Source organism: Xiphophorus maculatus, chromosome 11 (genome assembly GCF_002775205.1).
Source record: "Xiphophorus maculatus strain JP 163 A chromosome 11, X_maculatus-5.0-male, whole genome shotgun sequence".
In the NCBI taxonomy this organism is placed as follows: domain Eukaryota; kingdom Metazoa; phylum Chordata; class Actinopteri; order Cyprinodontiformes; family Poeciliidae; genus Xiphophorus; species Xiphophorus maculatus.
The window spans coordinates 26,700,419-26,706,907 of NC_036453.1; the positions used below are offsets into that span (position 1 = coordinate 26,700,419).

The 6,489-nt window shown below is 39.8% G+C and overlaps 1 long non-coding RNA gene across 1 annotated transcript; it reads left to right on the forward strand.

Moving 5' to 3' along the window:
* Positions 1 to 2,987: 2,987 nt before the first annotated feature.
* LOC111609999 lies at positions 2,988 to 3,393 on the forward strand. Its single transcript, XR_002753444.1, has 3 exons — positions 2,988 to 3,023; positions 3,105 to 3,161; positions 3,381 to 3,393. It is a non-coding gene; the product is annotated as an uncharacterized LOC111609999 (long non-coding RNA).
* Positions 3,394 to 6,489: the final 3,096 nt, after the last annotated feature.

The window sequence follows — 6,489 nt, forward strand, 5'->3', positions numbered from 1 at the left end:
CTGGTTTTTAATTAACAAGAAGAATACCATTTGGGCCACTTTTTCTTTATTTATCCAAACTGCATGCACCCAAATCTGGTTTTCAGTAGAAGTCACCAGATATTAGTGGTCCCAAGCTTTCGCCTCACCCTGCGACTCCCTCACTCTGCTCCTTCAGACTAGCCAGCAGCAATTAGCAACCACCTGGTGAAACTGCGCATCTGCTGAGCTCCTTATATGAGCTACTTCTCAGTGCAACGCTGGTGAAAAAGTCACTGAAAGGTTAATAAAGGAGCGATGTTGTGATGACTTCCTGAAGGGGGAGTTTTTAAAGAGACAGAGGCCCAATTTCAAGACACTAAGTGACAAAGTCAAATATCTTTTAAGTCATTTTTGTTAGCTTTTTTTTTTTTTTTTTTATCAAATCGAGTTTATATAGTTACTTGATCGTGATGTAAAGTGATAGTTACATAAAAGTTTGCCAGCTTAAGTCAAACAGAGGGCAACCAAAAGATTTTAAAGTTTTACGGTAATGATTTACTTTACCATTATTTCAAACAGGTAAATGGATCCTTCATCGATAGTTCCAGGTTTAAACTGGTCTTTAATCATGGACGTCCAGCTAAGGCAAGCCAATTAAATCTTTTCTTAATGAGTGTTATTGTAAACTACATCCAGCAATTTCCCCCTTCCTCCTGAGGGACAAGCCAGTGATCTACAATCATAAAGAAAAGCCTTCACAGAATGTAATAGTCTGCAGATTTTAATAAACATGATTTTGAGATAATTAGGTTAGTTTATCATTTTTGTGCAGTTTAGAGGAACCTCACACAGTGGAGAATCAGCTCCGCTGCAGACTAATAAATTCGATCAGTCTCGTCTCCTTTTGATGTGCCGGTTTCTTGGCCTCCACGACGACAGCAAGATTCTAATTGTAAATGCATGTTTCTGTGGAGGACGAGAGCGCCGGGCCCACTCGTGTTGCTCTCTGAACACCACCTTCAGATGAGCTGCTTTGTTCTTATGAATACTGATCGAAGCAAGAACCGGTAAATCCCAGCGGCAGTTTGCAGTGCCGTTTGAGACAAGACGAACCGCGGACGAAACACTTTCTAGTTATCAGACTGGTGGGGGGTTTGATCAGAAGGAAGAGCTCGCGTTTTTATTGTGTGTGTAAAATCTAGTGAGAAAATGTTTCCTTGTGTGATGACCTGATTTTACTTACACCTCAGAATATTTAGGACACAAAGAGAAAGAACAGCTGTGGCCACATTTTTAGAACAAAATGACTGTAGGTGTGACAAAAATGTGACACAATACTTTACAGTAGTATTTATACATATACATTAGCCATAAAGTTCAACTTATTTGACCAAGATTTCATTTTTGCAGACAGTAGCCATGGTTTTGGCTTAATAACTATGTTGTCTTTCAGCAATTGACCTTTTTTTGAGTCTGTATGTTCAACGAATAATCAATAACTAAATCGGTTGACAATTATTTCAATAACAAATTCATCGTGATTAATATGATTAATCGTTTGTGATGTTTGTTCTCGAATGTTCACCAACAAACCGCTAAAGCCTTCACATCTGGATTTATACTGAGATTAATTTACACACAGGTGTACTCTGATGAATTAATTAGGTGACTTTTGGTGGCACATGTTTTTATTTCCAGAGTAAAGAGCATTAAACATAAGTAAATTTCCCAATTTAAATGTTTTTATTGGTATAAACATCCTATAAGCCATCTGTTTTCGTTCCACTTCACACACAGCTACAATAAAATACACTAAAGGTTTGTGGTTGCAACAAAATGTGAAAATGTTGGAAATTGAGGGGCTATTCTTCTGGCTAAGAAATCTGCTTCTATTCAGCTCCTAGATATACCGCCTGTAGTTGGTTTCTCTGGCAGTTTCCTTTTTAATTGCTGTAAGCACAAAACCCAGACTCTAATCAAAAGCAACCCTTTCCCCTTGAAGTCATGTTCCTGAACAGCCTGACGTTCCAGTTTTAATTAGACTCCACCTACAATCATTGAGTTTGGTGTGGCCTGCTAAATGTTGTCACCGTGAATTACGATGACAATGGCGTGCCACACACGAAACCAAACATTTGTAATGAACATCTGTCGTTTTAACAAAGATGCTGGTTCAGTGGATGCCGTCGCGCTGCTGTGTGTCGACGCCGAACCGTTTGCAGCATGTAGATGTTCTGCTGTTAAGACGTGGTGCGAATGTCACTCGCAGCAACGTTTACTGTGATTCCCACCATATGCTAAATGGCAGCAGCGGTGGAAGAACACATGAACCTTGGGCTTCATCTGATTGCCTTGCTAGATGATTTTACGGCATGATGTAAACAATGACTCTTGACGTGACGGCGCTATAAATAATTCATTTCGTGCGCGACTGCGCGGGGGATCGCGAAAGGTCACGGAAAGTTTGCACGGCGATACGCGGCAGATGGAGGGGGGAAAAAAATTCAAGAGTGAATAATTTAATGGGGGAAACTGACAGCGGGGTGATAGGAGGGCAACGCAGAATTAATCTGGTTTATAGTTTCTTCTGCTTAAAAAAGCTGCATGTCTGTTACAAGTAAGGCTTGGTTTGGCTTCAGATAAAATCCGGATTCTCTAGTCCAGATCAGCAGTTGATTTAACCCTATAATGTCAAACATACAGTGAAGTGAAATGGTATTCACCTCCTAACTAATGTTTTATGAAACCAATTTTACAATAAGACAAAGATAACCGTAGTAAAACTTAAATTCTCCCAAGTGTAACCAGGATAATTTTTCTATACTAGATTTAGTTATTTTATTTTTTATTTTGTTAGATTTAATTTATTTTTGTTTAAAAGTTTAATTAAAATCCCCCTTTCTTTAATTTATTTAACACCAACCAGGTGAGAACAACATTGTTCTCGCGCGGGTTTGACGTCATGTGACAGCTGCACGTCAGCGTCCTAAATTGACAGCTACGGCTTATATGGCTGCTAACCGCATCTTAGGTAGGAAACGCTGTCGGACCCTGACGTACAGGTAGGCTTCTGGTCTGTTCCCAAAGCGGTTTTCAGATATCTATTGTATATTCTTCAATCGTGTGCCTCTGTTAACTTGCAGACGGGTGATTAATCAACCGAACGTTGTAAAAGATCACGGTTGGTCAAGAGGGAACTGGTGAGTGTTTGCTCGGGAGCTAGCATGCTAGCACTAGTCTCCTCAGCCTGTTGTAATTATACATCGATCTAAAGCACATTCAAATTGAAATGCTTACTGAAACTATTGTTGTGTAAAAATACTGTTTTGCATAAGTTGCATTTAATTATTATGTAAACTCCTGCAATTATAAGAAAATACATGCACATGTAAATTGATTATTTAGGCCTGTTTACACAGGCCAGGTGTATTGCAGATCCCCTGCTCAAGGAGTGGCTGAAGGGTCTGGAATACAGCAAGGATTGTCTGGCTTCATGCTGACCAGACTGGCGAGCTAACGTTTAAGCGGATCCGGAAATACAACACCTATTATCTGAGGAAACTCTTTCGAATTGGTTGGAGATTCATCCCAACAAGTCTTCATTGAAGGAACTGGATTATTATTATTTTGTTTTTTCCCTTTCATCATCAACAAAGACTGGTTGACTGCCTTGGTATAAGGAACTCTTTTGGACTCTAAATTGTGGACTAACTCGTATATATTGTAAATATTAATACAACTCACCAATTTTTGCACCATCTAGCTGTCTCTGTGTTTTTACAAATTGCCACCTCCTCCAGCAGACGAATCTAGTTTTAAAGGGATCACTTGGATTGATTTTAATTTGGATTATTTCAAATCCTACAAATCCTAGAATGCAACACAGGTTACACAAGCCAACCTAGAACTCTACAAAACCAAGACAGTTTTAAACCATAAATTAGTTACTTTGTTTTTTTTTTTTCAATGTCTCTAACCACACATGTAGACCTGATTTTTTTTTTTTTTTAAATTCAAGAAATAACCAAAATAGAGCCTGTCTGACAACATGAACTAGGTGAGACAATTTCCAACACCAATATATCATTCAGTTCTGCGTCTAAGTGTGTTCTGCTAAATGAACAGCTCTGTAATTGCTTCACATATAGGAAGTGTGTATGAACTAACAACAAGAGAGAAACAGAGTTAACAAAATTAAATCCATGGTTGAGTTCCAAGACAAAAACTACAGCAGACCACAAAGGTCAGTCTCACATTTGATTAAAAAAAATATCCTGATGGTTACTCAGGCTTTTAGCAAAATAATCTTTGGACTAAAGTGGAACCTTCTGGAAGATGTGAATCGAGTTACATCCTCCATCTTTCAGAAAAGCAAATCATATCAATATTGAAACATGGTGGCAGTACTGCGATGGTCTTGAACTGGACACCTTCCCATAACTGACGGAAACATAAATTCTGCTTTTTAGGGATGGTATTATGTAAAACCTAATCAACTTTGAGCCTTATATAATTTCATAATCTTATCAAACACATACCTGGAGTGTTGCTTTATTTCCACAAAGCCCCACATGGAGGCTGAAGTCTCTAAACTGAACCTTCTGCATTGGCAAGTTTACCTCTGAATATCCATGAAAGTGGCCTAGTTCAAGCCTGGATTTTCATGCTCAAAAACTCTCGAATGTGGCTGAATTTGAATCTTCATATAGACTTGAACCTATTTTAAAAGAAATCTATCCTGATCAGAACTGTTGTAATTTCTCAGCCACTGTTTATATGGCTATAGATGTATAGATATACATCTTCTTAAAAAGCATTTAGTAAACAGTTTGATTTTTAAAGAGCAGAATTTTCCGACGCTCCTGTCAGGCGTTTAAAGGGTTATTGCAGAGAGCCTCTAAGCACTGAGATCAAATCCAATGTCAGTCATGGTAAAAATGATTACTGAGCCAGTCTGTCAAAACTGTTATCCGACAAGCCCAATCACAGCTTCAAATGTAACATTAGCTCCGTCATGGATGTAAACAGGCGCATTTACACCCTGTAGCATGAAGAAACAAAGCTGTCTGCTGTGTTGTTAAAATCTCATGCACCTCATCGATTCTCTGCGGTGGCGGCGGCTATGCAAGAGTAACTGGGCCACTTTCCGCCCTCCACAACAACAACAGCAAAAAAAGCAGCATAACACAACCACAGCAGCACATTTTAAATGCCAATCCCTCCTAAAGTATTTTTTATTTTTCCTCAGACATGTGCTTTGTGACTGTGCGAGCGTGTTATGAGGTTGTACCTGCATGTGTCCGCGTCTGCTCAAGGCGCCCGATGCAAGCCTGAAACTGTATTTGAGAACTCTGGACACATGTCAAGTTCTTTCATGTTTTATGAAGGTGCTGGCCCGGAGCTTGTTCACAGCGTGAGCTAAAGGCACAACAAGGGCACCTGTCACTTGATAGCACGGCTTTTGTGCTCAGACTTTCTCCCAAGCCCCGTTTTAGAAAGAAGCCCTTAAGAGATGGAGGGAGAGGAGGAGACGGTAGGGGGACGGAGGATGATGGAAGGAAAGAAAAAATAAAGAACAGGCTTTTATCTCTCACCTCGGCTCACTGCTACCTCAGTAAAGACCAGAGGTTAAGATAGAGAGCAACAGCTTGACTTAGCAAAGGATCCGCTGCGTCTCAGTATGCCGAGGCTGAGTTCCACAATAAATCATTAAAATTGTAAATGCCCATTCCATTATTTATGCTGTTTGTAGGTTGCTACCCATAGTACCCACTAGGGGCGCTGTAGTTTGGTTCACTTTGAGTTAGTACCTTCATTTAAAGCGAAAAATAAGAGGAAGTGTTGCTAGTTTCCTGTCAGTCAGAACTTTGGGCTGAAATATCCCACGGACAAGAGGAAGAGGAGGATATTCTTCATCTGTATGACTCTGGACTGTAGCGCACATTCTTCAGAACCGGCTAAAGGCTAAAAGCAGCACTACACGGACTTTACCGCCATAAACTTCGCAGCCCTTGGACAGCGGAGCGAGGTACATGTTTAGTACTGCATTAGTTTGTGAAGTTAGCGTTTTTTATGTAATGTATTCATGTTTTGTGTCAAACAAAGCCACTTAAGAAAATGTATTTTGTTTTCACGGTGTATTTGGAGCACGGTGTATTCAGTGCTAGTCAACAAACTTGGTTTCGAAAGAAGTAAATACAAATCTACTGCACCCGTCGAAGCTCTCCGTGTTTTCTCGGGTCTGAGGGACTGCTACAAAAATCCCCTGAAGATTTTGGGGGATTTTAAAATCCCCTAAAATGCTTGTTTAAAAGTGGCATCCAGCTTTTCAACAAGCTTTGGTTATTCATCTGAGGTCATTACCGAGGTTGAATTATTACATTTTTTTGTAAAATCCACATCGTCCTCCATTATTATTATGATCATTATACGTGGTTGCGTTTTAATTACTGGTGTCACGTCGGGTCAGCCGTTAACTGCCGTTTGAAAAATGTTTCTGGTGCAGTTGAGGCTCATCTGGTCTGACGG